The following is an 18,698-nucleotide window of genomic DNA, read 5'->3' as shown; positions in this document are numbered from 1 at the left end:
TCTTTTGGGCTGAATGCATTCATTTTGAATGGAGTTATCGTGAATACAAATTTCAATCCGAATGTTTCTAGTAATGCTTAAAAGTTTCCCTTTGAATTACTTGTTATCGGGACAATAATTTCTGGGGAAATTGAACTGTAATTGTATCCATTTTTTTCGAGGGAAACTTATTTCCAGGGAGATTTCCGATTAAGGAAAGATTTCAGAGGGAAATAAAATTTCCAGGGAGATTCACTATAGGCACAATATTTTCCCTGTTTATATGTAGAATCCATAACTGAATATATAAACCACTTTTACAAGAAGTGCTGAACCGAACTTCAAGCTTATACAAATTGATATTCACATAGAAGTAGGTATATTCAATTTTGAAGACGTTTTTTTTTAAACTAATGCTATGTTTTGACAAGTTTAAGCTATTCGTAAACATATTTTAAGTTGCCATTTTTGCTTTTATATGTCAAAATGTCTTTTGATTGGTTGCAAATTAAATTGAATTTATTATAGGGTGTGTTCATAAACGTCAGCCTAACTAAGAACTGCGTTATCTGCATTAATAAAGTCAGATTTTCGATCAAATTAAAGCACTATTCACATGAGCACGACCAACGAATGAACGAACATTCGTCGATTTTGACATTTCTTTCACAATAGAGTTTTTAATTCGGCGAATGAATGAACAAGAATGATTTTTTTTGGGAAGGGTCGCGCGGTTATTTTATTCGTTGCGAGTGTGGATAATGTGGAACGCGAATAAAGTTTGACAGTTCGCATCTACTACAATTTGTTTTCTTAAATTTATTAATTTATGATATTGAAAAGTAAAAGTAAGCATCATAAATCCAATAGAAACTATATTGCTATCGTTTTGTTAGGAATTTGTTCGTTGGTCACGCTCATGTGAATACTACTTAACCTAGTCGAACTGCAGTACCTACCGCTCATAAACGTCAGACTGTCGTCAGCGTCGGGCAGATTTTCATTGTGGAGGACGCCATTTCGGCACGTTTACGTTTATGAACTCTGTTTACATACAAATCGGACTAAGTCAGACCTTTTTGTTTACTGCAGACATCCTGCATTGGGAGTGCGTTCACAAATGAGAAAAGAAATGCGATTGTACTAGCGTAGATTTTCTGCGCATATGAATACATCTATACATTAAAGTGTAGTACCCGTGGCATGATGGTTAGTGCGTAGGACTGTCATGCTAGAAGTCTTGGGTTCCTGTCTGCCTCGTCTGCAGAAGTTTGAACATTTTTTTAAAATGCTTTTTGACATTTCTCACGTCAGATATCTTTATTTGAAGTATAATTGTAATAGATTTTTAAAATAAACTCCAGTTCAGTACAAGATTGCAAGTGCAAGAACAATCATGATAAAAACAATGGGTTTAGAAATCACAAATTGATTAAATCCGTAGTCTAACTAATTCCATTAAGCCAAGTTTAATAAATCCCTGGTTTTGATGCTCTTAACAATTTTTAAAGTTGCATATTTTTTTAAAACCTGATGTTATAGAAAGATTTAAAGGCAAAATTGGAATCGTATAAAAATGTATTGCAAAAATCCTAATTTTGCCGACCAGTGTAATCAATGGAAGTTGAACAGGAAACACTTTTGGCTGTCAAGTTGATACCTAAATATAATCCACCAATGTCTATTCACAAGCACCATCTGTCAAAAGGTATGGTTTGGTCTAAATTAGTAAAGTTTTGGTGTATGGTATATTATTGTACATATATGTTAAAATAAAACTTGAAATATCCATATACTCATCTAAGCTTAAATATGCGGCTTTGCTATTTTGCGTTGCTTTATAATTGTTTATTTCTTAATTCAGTTTCTCTTCATCAGACATTCAAACCGATATCACTTTCAAGAAACGGCCATTAACTCTGAAGTGCTTTTGTCTCTCTATGGTCAAACTAGCTGTTATAATATTGAAAAGATTAATACAAGATACAACTATGTAACAAAACAGATGTGAAATCCCCCATATGGAATAAGATAGATTTCTATTTCTTCTTTTTTTTTTTTTCTTTTTCTGTCTATATTTCATCTCATTTGGTCTTGAGGAGGAGAACTCACTTTTTCCATTAATGAATATAAAACAATTTTATTTTATTTTTTTTTTCTTGTGATTATTTCATTCATGAAATGGATGCTTGAGTGGTGTTGTAGGATGGTTTAGATCTTTAGATGGATGGAAGATGTGTTTTTTCATTTTGTCTTATACTTTTTTATACGATATAACTGCATATCGATTGGTAGTTTATTTGAATTTATGTGTGCCACCATTTCCGTTTCCGTAATGATGATGAATAAGGAAGATATATCTTTTAAATTAGGTGCAGATTCTTGTTTGGAATGTATTCGTTATTGTAAAACGAGCGAGCGTGAATTTCGGTAAAACTTTTATTAAATTTAATGATTTATTTTTGACGTTTGGTTTCAGGTGGGATCAAATTTAGATTTCTAAACACTACTGGGCTCTGCAATTTTCAAAACAAACAGTCCCAAATAAAAATCAGTAAAGAAAAGCTAATATTTATAGCTGTCAGAAATGTCAACTAAAATGAAAACAATCATTTTGTATTCTATTTTGTAAAATGAACAGCAGTTTCAGGAAGTCTTGTCTCTTTGTTATAAAATGTGAAAACTCAACCACTTTAAGCTTTCATACACAACAATCAACATTTAAGCAGTATTCACATGAGCGCGGCAAACGAACGACGGGTGAATTACAAAATGTGAGTTTATATACGTTTGAAGACATATTTCCACACAAATTCTTAACAAAACGATGGCAATATAGTTTCTAATTGATTTATGATGCCGACTTTTACTTTTCAATATAATATATTAATAAATTTAAGAAAACAAATTTATTCGTTGCGAAAAATATTGAAGTTGATACGAACTGTCAAACTTCATTCGCGTTCCACATTATCCACACTCGCAAAGAATAAAATAATCGCGCGTACTTAACTGAAAAAAAAACATTCCTGTTTTGGTTCATTCGCGACGAACTAAAAACTTTCATGTGAAAGAAATGTCAAAATCGACGAATATTCGTTTATTTGTTAGGCGTTGGTCGTGCTCATGTCAATAGTGCTTTACATATAACGCAATCCACAGACCAATTAAAGGACTATTCACATTCAACCTTAAGGCGCCCGAAAAATGTATTCGTTGTTTGTGGATTTGTTGATTGTGGATTGTATATGGAACGGAAATTAAGTTTGACAATTCGTTACAATCAGGTTGCAACACTCGACGAACAATAAGTTTTCTTAAATTCCTCTTATTTTGGCAATAGAGAATCTAAATTAATTACCTAAAGGTTAACTTAATCTATATTATCAAGTTTTTGTTTACAATTTGCACAGAATTAGTGTTAAAAAATAACATTTATTTATTTGTCGGTCTCATGTAAATAGTTCTTTAAGGCACCTATCACATTTGTTTGCAAAATGTAAATACTTTTTGAATGTTTTAATTTAAATCTTTCACTAATGTAGTGTACATTTGGGTTAATTTATTTATGATATTTTGTTTCTTACAAGCGATATTATATTACTAATTATAATAAGAGTGAAATAGTCAAGAATTAATCAAATTGTGACATTTTAAATCACCAGATGAGCTTTTACCATTGTGAATATTTATCATACAGAATTGAGTTGGTTTCGATTAAAAGTACTTTCCTATCAAGAATTCCTTGTATTCACACATCATACAAAAACTCTGCATCTTTAAGATACAAAACATTTAATTTATTTTATTCAAAACAATTTTGTTGTATTTTCTGGTATAATGTTAATCGTTGTTTCTTCTTTTTATTATTGAATTTGTTTATATTACAGTCTAGCCGAAATCTAGTTTTTCTTGTTTCTTTTTTATTTTATTTTTTCAAGTTTTTTACTTTGATTCAACCGTGCGACAAAGTTTAGTGTTGCGCAAATCACGGTGATGTATCTATGATATCATTTCTAAAAAAAAAACAAACTAAAAACGCAGCTAATTTTTTAAAAATCTTTGTTATTTTGTTTTGGCAGTCTGGTTCATTATGTAGGTTGTGTGTGTTCAATGGCCTTTTTAAATTTCACGATAAATTTAGGATTGAAACTATGCACAGTCGAATAGTTTAAGAAATAAATAAGAATTATAGAAAATTAATGAATAAGAGTAGTTAATGAACTGACCTTTGGAACTTGCCACTTATTATAAATGCGAGTGAATTAAAAAAATAACAGACTTCAGAAAGGATTATTTTTAATTTCCCATTAATTTTTTTAATATTCAGCTAATCTAATTATAAGATCAAAAAATTTTGATAATTTTATGATTTTACGCTTTAAGAATTGTTGGAATTTTTATAGTTTCTTTTTCAAGTTTCTATTGTGAACATTATTTTAGGATAGTAAATGATACAATGACACTAAGTGAAATTTAAGAAAACAAATTCTTCGTTACAAATTGTAACCTAATTGTAATGAACTGTCAAACTCAATTCGAGTTCCACATACGGTCCACACTTCAATGAGTAAAATGTCCACGTGCTAAACCTAAAAATTATTTAATGACAAATAAAAACAAGCCATGTTAAAGAAATGTCATAATGGACGAATCTTCGTTGGTCGTTGGTATCTCTCATGTGAATAGGCCTTTAGGCGGTTTATTATATATAGTTTTGATATGTACATAACTTGACATCACTTGTCAAAATAAAATTGTGTTAAACAATAGCATTTTTGATTTCCCAAACATGAAATGCAAGTTTTGACCTTTTAAAAAGCATTAAGTTGCATGCAACGTTTTGTCACTATAAATTGAACGAAATGATTCTTAAGTCAACATCTTTTACTGTCATGTTGTAAATATAAAATACTATTTCCCCATTTGTTTATATTTTTAATAATTATTATTTAAAGTACTAAATTGATATTCATGGAGGTTGTACCTATTTTGATAAGTCTAAATATTTGACCACACTTCCTTTGTCACATCTTCAAAAGCACCGTCATATAACATTCAGATAGGCATTTCCTGTCTAGAAATCAGATATTTTCAGCCTAATCTAACATATCCTTCTCTTCTCTTTATGCATCCTTCTTACCAAAATTTGGTAAAAAAAAGGAATTTCAAAATAAAAAAATCTCTACCGAAAAGAAACTGAACACACATCGAACGAAAATTGATTATTCGCCAAACAAAAACAAAAAATTGTTCACATGAATCAAAAATTAAATATGAAGGTCTACTTACAACGACGACATGACGACAACCGGCGCGGCGGCTAAATGTTAAAGCAACTCCACAAGATTCGGTATAAAATAAGACGCAGCCAAACCAGTCGCGGTAAAATCTTCTGAATTTCTTAGTATCCTTCCTCCTTCGTTTTTTAAAAAAAACCTTCAGTCTTTAATAAACATGGTAGACAAAAAATGAACAAAATTGAAACAACAAAAAAAGAGAGCTAAAACATTTCGATAAGAAAAAGGAGGATCACTGACTTTCTTAAAAGTATTTTGGCTTTAGTTTTTATTAACAATAAAATAAATCAAAGTGTACACAAAAATGACGTTTTCAATATTTTGTGCGTTTTTTAAGAATAGCAAACTTTCAACGGCAACAGTTAAACCTCTATTTTAAATCACCTACATTAGTCCGAATTTCACTTACCCATGAATGCAAAAATTAAATGTTAAATTTGTATCTCATGTGAATACAACCTTAAATTCTACTTTTGTATTATAATGGCGTTTATCTTTTTTAGTTCAGAGCAAAAGCTCGAACTGTCACAATAATAATTGTGTTTCTTTTTGAGCTCTGATCGTTCAGAGCTTCAAATTCATGTTTCTTTTTAGTTCTGAACATGTTCAGAGTGCGCTCTGTAAGCTCAGAATAAAATAACAGAGTAAAGTGCTGAACAGAAACAATTTGATATTTGAAAGCCCGTAAATTAAAAAAATCAATACAAATGGCGGAAGAGGCTCTAGTGCAATGGAAAGATAATTTAAAAAAAATAATTGCGTATAGCATTTCTATGAATCAAATTTATTTCAGGCTTCAAATGAACCAACTCTATGACTGTTTTTTAATTAATTTGATTAAAACAAACTGTGAACGCCTTTAAACAGTTGACATTTTAAATCATGACAGTTTAGTGCTCAAGTTGTTTCATAATTAAATCAGAGATTTCTGAACATACTCGATCGCTCAGACTCTGCTCAGTGCTCAAATCTGTACTAAAAAAGAAAAACGCCCATTTTCGTTATTTTACAAACGTCAAATTTGTGAAATTAGATAACTGTCACTCAACAAGAAATGCGTCGTGAATTTCAAATCTAAACATTGTTGATTTCTTTTACTTCTCATTATGTATTTTCACATGTTTATTTGAGCTAAAACTAACAAAAATGATAAAATATGCACAAACTTTGGGTTGGGGCTAAAGTATGGTTTGCACTTGACACAACCATTGCAAATGTTTGCTTACTTTGACACAAGAACGGACTCTAACATTCAATCAGAGAGGCGTCACACACTTAACATAAGGATAAGAAAAATGATAAAATATTTACAAACTTTGGGTTGGGGCTAAAGTATGGTTTGCACTTGACACAACCATTGCAAATGTTGGCTTACTTTGACACAAGAACGGACTCTAACATTCAATCAGAGAGCCGTCACACACCTAACATAAGGATGTGTTTACATCTCAGTTCAAGAGCATCCAAAGCAAATTCACTTCAAAAATAAGATTTCTTTAATTTTTAAAGATCTTAAAAGTTTTTATATTTAAAAAAAAATTATTTAAAATGAAAAACTAATTCAAGAAAGTCTTACTCTATTTATGTGCGTCAAAATAAAACGGAATTGAAGACGAGTTTCAGGAATGTAAATGAAACTTATTTTTAAATTGGCGTTCTTTTATTTAAGGCTACTTCTTAGGAACCTGAATATTTGCTTTTTTTTCTCAGAAAGATCGTATGAAAATAATTTAAAGGTTTTAGATGTTTTTGACAGCAAATTGCTTTTTGGTGAATATCGTTAAATTACTAATGAATCCTAAGATGAAATCTTTAATTATACTAAACTAAACTGTATAAGCTTTACGGCTCATATGACCTCCTCAGTATCGTTTATTGGTCAAAAGTTGATGAATTTGTGCTTAGCGATTGGAAAAAGGGATGGATTTCCGATTCTTGGTCCAGTCCTCAGTTAAAATTTTTAGCAACACAATTTAAAGCAGTAAAATAAAAATATAAAAAATAAATACTTAAAAATATAAGGGGGGTCATATCCATTATCGCAATACGATAAGTTTTGAATTGAAGAGAATTCCTACAAAAATTTAAACAAAATTATCCCCCAGGACTCCTATCAAAGCACATCAGGGCCACAGTAAAACGTTTTGTAAAAATCTGAATCTAAATCCAGATCAATCTGTCATAGATTCAGATTTCCGTCAAACTTTTATTTTTATCGTTGTGCATGGAAGACGGTTGGGATTGTTTTATTTGTCATTGTATTAGTGTAACTTCATGTAAGTGTTAACGAGTGCGCTAGAGCTGTCAAATTTCCAGCTTAACATTTTTTAAAATCGTATTAGTAAGAGTGCAAAGAAGGGTTAATGTGCCGAAAAATACAGATCTGCAGATTTGATCTTAAAGCCTAGTACATACTTCCTCGTGAAGTGAACGTTCGCCAGTGGAGAAAGTGAACTTTTGACATTGCTCACTGGTACACACTTGTGAGTACACGTTGTGAACATGAACAAACCAAATGTCAAAGCTTCACCAACAGTTCCCGTACATTTTGCACGTGAATTGCCCGTGAACGAAAACTCTCCACTTTGTTCTCCACTCAGCTTCACGAGCAAGTTCACTGGTGAACCAAAAACTGAAATTTGTATGGGTTCACGAGATGGTTCACAAGTATGTACTAGGCTTAAGGAGCCAGTTATAGCTACTATTGAATTTTGAATCGATATTTGATTGTGTTTCCCTTTAAAGGGAAAAAAGTGTAATTGCCCATTTATTTGTCTCTAAAAATTTATTTTTCTATTTTCCAGACGGAATTCAAAAGTGAAACGAATTGTCCCACTGATTTCAATTTCACACAACTCCAATGACAGATTTACATACATATGTCAATAAAATTTTGTCGGTTGATTCCAATCAGGACATTTTTTTCAATGACAGACATTTTTAATGATAGCTATAAATGACCTGTCAAAATATTCCGATGTTTGTTTTCAATGATGAAAACCAATGATAGCTATAACTGGCGCATAAATCAGAAATAAATACATAAAATGAAAAAAAAAAAACAGTGAAAATTGTGTTTTGACAGATCTAGATCAAAAATAAATTGATTTAGTTTGTTAACCGTTGGAAAATCCAATAAGGTTCTGGGTCAGATTTAAAAAACTTTAAGATGACCAATCGAAAATGTCATCAGTTAATTCTTTCTTTTATTTTGACAGTTAAAATATTGTTACGATTTAGGTTAAAACTTTATTAAATTTTGTATCCATAGCCAAAACGAAACATCATCTTAGTCTATTTAAATTTAAATCGAGTAGAAAAAGTTATCAAGAAATTAAAACAAAAAAAAGGCATTAATTTTCATAAGTGGCTACTTAACTGCAGGCAATACTGTATCCAACTTATACCCTCTAGATGTTGTTCGCATCGAAACGCCTCTTTCCCTTTTTTGTACCATGCATCGCTTCGGTTTCTTGACCATGTTATCCACTTAACTGACGGACATTATCGATTTTAATTTGGGAGTTGAGCATCAATGCAAACAAAAATTTAAAAAAAAATAAAAAATTATCTTCCACGAAACTATATACAATGAAAGACACGAAAAGAAGAACAACGTTTGTAATTACAGGTGTAATACCATCGGTTGAAGACGAAGCGAGACAGACATACAACACAAGGAGGACATAATGGCTTGAGGAATGCATAGTGAAGTATTTTTTATAGCTCCTCATCGTGGACAGGGCACATTATGTATACTTATTTAAGAATTTCAGCGCCATGGGGATGAGAATACCAAAAGAGGCAGGTATACCAACATGGATATTCAAAAAAAAAAAAAAAAGGTGAAGGATGCGAGACATGGGCTTGGAACTTGGATAGAGGAATTTTAATCTTGCTTGAAGGAAACCGAAACTCGTTCCTCGTTGTGCGCTGTGTTTTTTTTTTCCTCTGTTCATGCTCCTGAGGGGTCTAAAAGGAAACTTAAATTACCTCAATCTGTTCCATTGGAGATCGGCCGGCGCGGCGATCGAGACCACAGGTAGATTCACGGTTTTATGTGTATTTCGATCTTAATGGAGGGTTTTGCATTATTTTTTTTTTTGTATTTTATTGTTGTTAACATCTTTCGTAGAATAAGCGAATCCAAGATATATGTACATTATACATACCTATAATGACAGATCGCCGCCGTGTCTTGTTCTTGTTAGCTGCTTTGGGTGCGCTGGCTGCTGCTGTGCACAGTAGCTCAATTGTTCTTGTTTTATTATTATTTTCTGACATTCAGAGATCGTTGTTTTTCTTTTGCATATTTGTTTGTAATGACATGCCAAAAATTGTGGATGCGTTCACTTTGTAAGCGAAGACGCTAATTAGTGCACTCAAATGAAAGAACTGCGCGGTATTCTTTTGGAACTGTCATTCCGATGCTTTTAAAATGTCAAATGACTGATCCACACGATTTGCATTCGAAAGGAGTTCCGTTTCTAATCCTCCTCCATGACATTATCGTTGTCGGCAAGTGTGTTTTTGTCACAATTAAGTGCATAATGCATTCATTATCAACAACAAATAAAATTAAAAAGGCTTTGATGCAGATAGCAGTGTTTATTTGAACGTTTTATCTATTGACAGTAGAATTGCTAGACAAACCACCGTTAGGGTGCATGACAGCCACTGTGGTTCTTCTTCACTTAAAGGTAAGTGATCTGAATTTGAAAAGGTAAGAATCTCATCGATTCTTTTTAAGATTTTTCCAGGAAGAATCTAAGACGAATGACATAAGGCAAAGAAAAAAAAGAGCCTCCATTAATCGATTTTGTTTGTGTGCACAGTTTGCATCATTGGTGAGTATTTAGTGTTAACAGGTTTTGTATGTTTTCTTTTTTTATTTTTTTAGTTTATTTTCCTTTCATTAAAATGGTATCCTCTTTTCAATTTTGTTGTTTTTTTTTGTTGTATTTTTATCTTCCTGTATTTCTTTTGAAGACATTTCTGAGAATTCTTAACATGGAGCGCCTTTTAGATGTTGTTGGAAGAAAATATCTCTTCTGTAGAGTTCGTTTTTCAAGAAGTCGTGTGTTGTTCCAAATACAGACATACGAAGGAAGCAGATGATGAAAACAGGTAGTCGCACTTAAGATGCGCATTTTTGTATGCTCTGTCCTATCCTGAACTGCTTCGAGCTGCTTGAATTTTTAAGTCACGTTTTTTTTTGTTGTACTTGTCCTAGGGGAGTTGTCTTTTGTTTTTTTTTTCTTTAAATTTAAAAAAGATATTATCCTTTTCAATGTGTCATAATCGGATTCTTTGTGTTAGCATTATTGTTTTTCATTCGGAATTACATTTTGTCTAACCCTTTTTATGAAAGACGAAAACTCTCAATTGATGTCAAATTCTTCCTATAAAGAGACAGGATTGTAAATAGTTAATGTCTTCCAAATTTTTGTAAGCATAAGCTTGCTGAAAAAAGGAGACCCTAGATGACATTCGTGCTGGTCCATAAAGGTTGGAAACAAATTAAAGCACTATTCTTCACATGAGAACGCGATTTTGACATTTCTTTCACATGAGAGTTTTTAATTCGCCGCGAATGAAGTTTGACTTTGACAATTGATTTGATTGACAATGATTTTTTTAGGTTAGGTATACGCGCGTTTATTTTATTCGTTGTGATTGTGGATAATGTGGAACGCGAAGTTTGACAGTTCGTATCAACTGCAATATTTTTCGTGACGTATAAATTTGTTTTCTTTAATTTATGAATATATGATATTGAAAATTAAAAGTATGCATCATAAATCAAATAGAAACTATATTGCTTTCGTTTTGTTAAGAATTTGTGTGGAAATATGTCTTTAAACGTATAAAAACTCACATTTTGTAATTCATTCGTCGTTCGTTGGTCGCGCTCATTTGAATACTGCTTAACAGAACCTTTTGATGTCAAAAAATGCTAAAGACAAGTTGATGCGCTGTCATGCGATTTTTTTAACATCGTCCTTGAAAGAATATTACAAAGCTCCCACTTAAACACTAGAGACACTACCTTTCAAAAGTCTGTCTGATGACATTGACAGAATCAGAAAAACACAGCGTGATGTCAAGCAAGGACAATGCAAAAGCGGATTAAAGTACCTTAGGTCGTTTCGAGAGAAAAGTTCTTAGCGTGATCTACGGTTCCGTATGCATAAAAGATAGTTGAGGAAAAGATGGAACGACAAGCTGTACGTTATGTACAGTGACGTAAACTTATTCAGAAAGATATAAGTCCAACGACTAAGATGGGTCATGTAGACCGGATGAAAAACAAACGGGTGGAAATAATTGCAACATATCAATATGGATTTGTATCTGGTAAGTAAAGGTCAACGAATCTTATGACTCTTCAAAGCTTTCGATCAAGTTAAGCTCAATATTATAATGCAAAAGTTAGAAAGTTTAGGTTTTTTGTCTAATCTTTTGAATTGGCTTCAATCTTATTTATGTGATAGTATTCAAAAAGTTCTTATAAATAATGCTTAGTTCCACTAAATTCACACTTGGTCCGGAGTTCATCAAGGAAACCACAGGGGACCGCTTTTATTTCTTATTTTTAAAAATTATATTCTACATCAAGCCCGGTTTTCGCATACATTTACTGCCAGGCACTTACTGACCCTTAGATTCTCAAATCTCTCTTTATGGCTGAATCACACACACACATCAGCTTCGGCTTTAACTGCGATACGGTGGGAATGCTTCGAGGTTGCTTTGAATGACATTTCTATTATTTCATCCCTCCTAAGAGCATATATTTTGTTTGTTGACATTTTTTTACAGCTGTTGAGCTGTCAGACAAAGCAAATGTTCAGATAATTGAACTAGACCTTCCGTTTGGAGTCACATTACGTTACATAACGTTCTTTTCCTCACGATTGTCAAACGAAACGTGAGGTTGAAGCTCCATTGTGAAAGCATGCATTGAATTCCTATGGCTGAACTCGTAAACGTAATGTGAAGCCGAAGCTGAAGCGTGTTTGTGATTCAGCCATTAATGCCTTTGTGCGATCTGTTTTAGAATATTGTTCCGTAATGTGGAGCCTCTGCTACAACACAAGTTCGGAAAGAGTTAGCAATATTCAGAAACGTTATAGAAGATTGGTAGTTTAAAGCTTTAATTGAAAAATTTGAATACTTAAGTATGATTTAAGACGCCAACTTATAGGCTTACTTAAGCTATTAAATAGATGTAAATACTTTACTTTACTTATCTTCATTCTCTTGATATCCTCAAATAAATTTTAAAATTCTTCGAAAGACTTGCGTACTAGAAGCTTAATTAGTAAACTGTTTCACAGAACGGCTTTAATCTTACATGATGTTCAAGAGAAGCTGATTCTGTCATTAAAAGTTTAATTGAAGCCAACTTTACACCTGCTGTTCATCGACTTTGAGAAGGCCTTTGATAGCGTTAATAGGGTGTATATCTGGTTAGCTTTCCGGAGGAGGGCATATGATGGATCCAAGTGTCACGTTCTGAACAATGTAGGCTGTCAGATGATTTTGAAATCCGTAGCAGAGTCAGGCAGGGCTGTAGTCTGTAGCCAATATTGTTTTTGTTAGTGATAAGCGATGTACTGCTCGCAGTTTTGTCAGGTAGCGGAGGGACCTAATGGACTTTGACATCCTATTTAAAGCACTTGGATTGCTTATTCTCTCATTGGATCATGGGGATGGGCCTTTTTCAAACGCCAACAAGTGTGGAGAGAGAAGCAGAAGTTGTGGGCTGAAAATGAATTCTCGCAAAACAAAAACGATCAGCCTCGGAACCTGACCATCCTCTCAAATAAATAAATATTTTCTTGCAACCGGTGGAAAAAGTGGAGAGCTTTCAATACCTTGGAAGTATCGTCTCCATCGATGGCGGAACCGATCAAAACGTCATCTGCCGCATCTCAAATCAAAAGTGACGTTCGGTATGTTGTCGAACATTTGTGGGAATTACTCTATCAGCTTCAGAACAAAGCTACGGCTGTTTCGCACAAATGTCAAATCTGTGCTTTTTTATGGATGCAGCACTTGGAAGGTTACCTCAGCCATAACAAGAAAGCTGAAAACCTTCGTAAACAGATGTCTTAGTAACATCCTAATAATTTTCTGGGCAAACCGAATATCCAATAATGTCCTTCATAGAATGACAGGTAAGGAACCTATAGACTCTATAATACGGAGACGTAAGTGGCAATGGATTGGACATACGCTTTGAAAAGATAACTACTGCATTGCAAAACAAGCAATTCAGTATAATCCGCTCACACAAGGAGGAAGAAGAGCTGCACGACCGACCGAGAAGCACATGGCGCAGGACAGCCGAGGCAGAATTAGCATCACTAGGCAAGAGTCGGAGGGAGCTGAAACACATCTCTGGGAACCGTACACGATGGTGCGTAGGCGTAGAAGAGGCCCTTAAGGGGTTCCCAACTGACTTAACAGGTCTGAGGACCTAAGTAAGTTACTTTAATTTTTAGACAAAAATTGACAGATTTAGTACCCGAAATAAAAGACCACTGAAAATGGTTTAACTTAAATTTTGTTAACGATGTTTACTTTAATTAGAGCTGGATCAATGCTGAAGGCGGAACAGATGTGAAAATCGATCGAAAAAATGCGGCAAAAAGAATTATATTTATTTGACAGATGCATTGAAGTTGTCAGCGTTTGACAGCAGCAACAGAGTTGCCAGAATATATTAAATATGTATTCTCGAGAAGAGCAACAAGTTTTACTCTTCACTTCTATTTTGTTAAGTTTTATTTCATTCTTAGATACCAAATATAATTTACGAAGTAACTAAATAAAAACGTGATCAAGTTGCACTTATTAAGTTTAATAAATAGTGACTAAGAGACAAGTTGGTTTGGGTTTAAGTAAATGTCAATCGCACGTTTTTCTTTTTATTCAATTCGAAATAAAATTAAAAATAAAGAATCTGCTTGATCTTTTTACGATTTGCACATATAATTATGTTTATACTTAAAGACACATAAATGTTGAGAATAAGTTAATTTTAGATTTAAATTCTAAATAAATTAAATCATATCACTGCGTGGACTAAAGTCTACTAATCGCTTTAATTTCCTTAATTAAAAAAAAGCTAAAAAAAAACAATCAATTTTTCTTTTCGGATTTTAAAATTATTTTCGTAAATAGAGGAACTTGGCGCCAGGAAATAATCTCAGGCGCCTCTGCCGCCATTGCCGCTCATCGCTTTACGTCGCGTCGTGCTATTCTCAATACTGATACTGAATGCTGCCAAATCGCCTAATATCACGAAGCAATGAACAACTTAATGAAATAAAAACAACAACAAATAAATAAAACACGCAAAAGTGATTGGTGAGAAAAAAATTTTAAAACTTTAAATTTTATTTACTCAAAATAAAGAACAACAAACAAATACCGCAACTAATAGCGATGGAAACGACGCACAGCGGCGGCGACAGTGATTCGAGTTTTATAAAGGCCGATCAGCATTATGGTGCTATCCCATTGGCACTGCGGCACGACGACGCGGTGCGGCGGCGGTCTTTAGGTGTTGTTGTTGTTATTATTTTCGCTGGTCATCGGCTAAGTTTAGTTAAGTGTAGGTACAAAAATAAAAAAAAAAAGAAATACAAAATAGTTTTCATTCTTAATCACACAAAATCTTGATGCCAATGGCATTTTATGTACCATCACCATTCACTGAACGGAACGGCACACACATTGTTTTTAATGCCACCAATGCGTGCTTAAAATATTTCAAATAATACAATGGGATATTTTTAGAGGGATCAGCAGCCGTATAAATAAAACAAAAATAATTTAATTTATTTCCCATTTAAATCATGTCCCATTTACAAATGTAATAAATAAATTGAACAAAAACAAAATATATACAAACTTGTTTACTGTTTCATTTGACAGCGCACACGAAATGAAGAACATCCCGTTTATGGGCTGAATGCTACCAATGAGTGTGTACAGTGTACACGGCGCATTTCTCTATGTGTGGACTATGTTATTGCTGCTGCTGCAGCAGCGATGTAATATAATGGCGCCTGGTTGATTTGGTTTTTGTCTAGAGCCAACAAAAAAAAGCATGCTTCCAAACAGAGAGACATTGCACATGCAGTAGAACTGCTACGGCACTGCATGGTCGGTGACGGCGCGGCGATGCAAGGCACACAGCTAAAACCCTTCCTCATTCGATGACTTCCTAAACACGAGTATCACTATGACTGGCAATGGCACATCGCCACCGGCGTGGTGGGCGGCTGCGGCGTCCCCTTTTCAACACACTGTTCTTTTTAAGTGAGTTTTCTAATTTTTATGGTTCTATTTTTCATTTGAAAATGTTCATATTTTTAGAATGCAACACATTGAAAGTTATGGAGATTGTGCTGGGGTAAGTGATTTGCAGTGAGTAGAAGAAAATACCAAGCATCAGTAACAACGAAAAAGATAGAGAAGGAAATATATTTGTATCCTTATCTCGAGTTAAGATAAACTATTCTAAATTGTAAAAAATATTATAATTTCCTGAAATTGAGTTGAACTTCAGGTTTATAGATTTAAAAATTGAGGTTTTCTAATGATAAGCCTGTAGGGCTTGTAACTGCTACGGACTTTTCACAAGAGAGTGACCAACGATCGATTAATGAATAAATAAATGTGATTCTTTACAATTTAGAAACTCAAATTCTGTGTTAATTGTTAACAAAAAGGTAGAAATAAAGCTTTAGTTTCTCTCATTGAGAATTCGAGAGTTCCAATATGATTGTAACGAAGTGTCAAACACAATTCACGTTCCACAAACGATCCATATTTCAACGAAGAAAATATTGTTAACAAAAAGGAAGGTTAATCTTAAGGTATAAAATATGCTATTTTATTGAAAAAATGTAAGAAATTTAGGAATTGCAATATGATTGTAACGAAATGTCAAAAACAATTCACGTTCCACAAACGATCCACATTTCAACGAATAAAATGTTGTTACCAAAAAAGTAGAAATATAGCTTTAGTTAATCTCAAGGTAATAGAATAAGCTATTTCATTGTTAAAATGTGAGAAATTCGGGAATCGCAATATGATTGTAACGAAGTGTCAAACAGAATTCACTTTCCACAAACGATCCATATTTCAACGAATTAAATGTTGTTAACAAAAAGGTAGAAATATAGCTTTAGTTAATCTTAAGGTAATAGAATCCGCTTTTTCATCGTCAAAATGAGAATAATTTGGGAATTGCAATATCAGTGTAACGAAGTGTCAAACACAATTCACTTTCCACAAACGATCCACATTTCCACGAATGATTCACAATTCCACGAATAAAATGTTGTTAACAAAAAGGTAGAAATATAGCTTTAATTAATCTTAAGGTAATTGAATATGCTATTTCATTGTCAAAATGAGAGGAATTCGGGAATTGCAATATCATTGTAACGAAGTGTCAAACACAATTCACTTTCCACAAACGATCCACATTTCAACGAATAAAATATTGTTAACAAAAAGGAAGTTTAATTTTAAGGTAATAAAATATGCTATTTTTTTGCCATAATGTGAGAAATTCGGGAATTGCAATACGATTGTAACGAAGTGTCAAACACAAATCACGTTCCACAAACGATCCACATTTCAACCAATAAAATGTTGTTAACAAAAAGGAAGGTTAATCTTAAGGTAATATAATATTCTATTTCATTGCTAAAATGTGAGAAATTCGGGAATTGCAATATGATTGTAACGAAGTGTCAAACACAGTTCACGTTCCACAAACGATCCACATTTCAACGAAGAAAATATTGTTAACAAGAAGGTAGAAATATAGCTTTAGTTAATCTTAAGGTAATAGAATATGCTTTTTTATTGTTAAAATGAGAGGAATTCGGGAATTGTAATATGATTGTAACGAAGTGTCAAACACCATTCATGTTCCACAAACGATCCACATCTCAAAGAAGAAAATATTGTTAGCAAAAAGGCAGAAATATAGCTTCAGTTAATCAATAGAATAAACTTTTTAACTGCCAAAATGAGAGAAATTCTAGAATTGCAATATAATTGTAACGAAGTGTCAAACACAATTAACGTTCTGCAAACGATCCACGTTTCAACGAATAAAATATTTTGACTTTCCTATTCGCAGACAGCGACGTATTGCCAATTTATTATTTCCCTTTTCAACAAACAAAACAAGAGTGGTATAATTTCGAGGTTAAGTTGAACGCGAACAATTTAATCGTTGCAGTATGGATGGTGTGTGGAACGCGAATAGAGTTTGACAGTTCGTAGCAACCACACTGCAATATGATTGTAATTCGTTATTACCAAATTGTTTTCACAAAATTGGCTTGTTATAGAGAATAAAATGCAATTTGTTCATTCATTGTTCGGTCTCATGTACAAAGCCTCTTTAACCTACAAATTTCGTTCTAGTCTTTGTTATTTAATGACTTATAAAAACAAACAACAGTATTTTTCGCTTTTAAGAAAGCCTCGTTTACAAAAAACACATTTATAACGAACTTTCTTTTTTAAATGTTGTTGTATTTAAGAAACTTCCAAAAAATCACGAATATGTGAAAATATGAACAGACCCTTAAAAAGAATTCAAAGCCACAGATGCAAATATCATTTCAATTTGACATTTGAAGAGAATTTCAGTTCATTGTTCATTTGACATTTGTTGTCTTTTTGTTATGTCAGCTGTGTTTTTAATTTTGCTCAAAATTTCCGTATTAAATATTGAGCATGATGATACATTTTTGACACTCCTGTGTATATCCGTATAAGAAACTGGTTTTTCATAAGAATAAAAGAGACACTCGCTTATATGTCCAATTTTTGAGTTTCTTGTAAGCGTTACAGTACGTATTTGAAAGAAATGTCATAATGGTTGAATTTGCGTTCATTCGTTGGTCGTTTATCGCCCCTTAAAAACGGGCCAAAAAGTTAAGATCTTATGAATTAGATAGAATATACAATTATAGGGCTAAAATATAGCTAAATACTCGTGCTTACGTTTTTGTTTTTTATACAAACTTCCTTAAGCCGTACTTTCACTTTGACAGCACAAACAATTATTATGTCATAAAATCAACAAATTTTAGTTTTCTCTTAATATTTTTCGTTAATTTTGTGTAAATGTTGTAAAAATTACATTTTCAAATAATAATTTCCTGAATCATATGAAAAATATGCTATAATAAAGTAATTAAGCCACACAAAATGGTATTTGATAACAGAACAAACCACAATCATACAAATGACTGACTGAATAGCTAAATCCGTTAAAAATCAAATTAAATATTCAGTAATGCAATTTGACACTGACGTCTTCTGTCAGTTTCATTGCGGTTTTCCATTTATTCTATTAAATGTCACATC

At 32.8% G+C, this 18,698-nt stretch overlaps 1 protein-coding gene across 2 annotated transcripts in view; it reads right to left on the bottom strand.

Moving 5' to 3' along the window:
* LOC129943441 (uncharacterized) overlaps positions 1-18,698 on the bottom strand; it is a 56,788-nt gene that overhangs the window by 30,927 nt on the left and 7,163 nt on the right. The gene's annotated exons all lie outside the window — the stretch shown is intronic.

The sequence above is a fragment of the Eupeodes corollae genome, chromosome 1, assembly GCF_945859685.1.
Source record: "Eupeodes corollae chromosome 1, idEupCoro1.1, whole genome shotgun sequence".
Classification (NCBI taxonomy): domain Eukaryota; kingdom Metazoa; phylum Arthropoda; class Insecta; order Diptera; family Syrphidae; genus Eupeodes; species Eupeodes corollae.
This window is presented reverse-complemented; position numbering and strand designations above follow the sequence as displayed.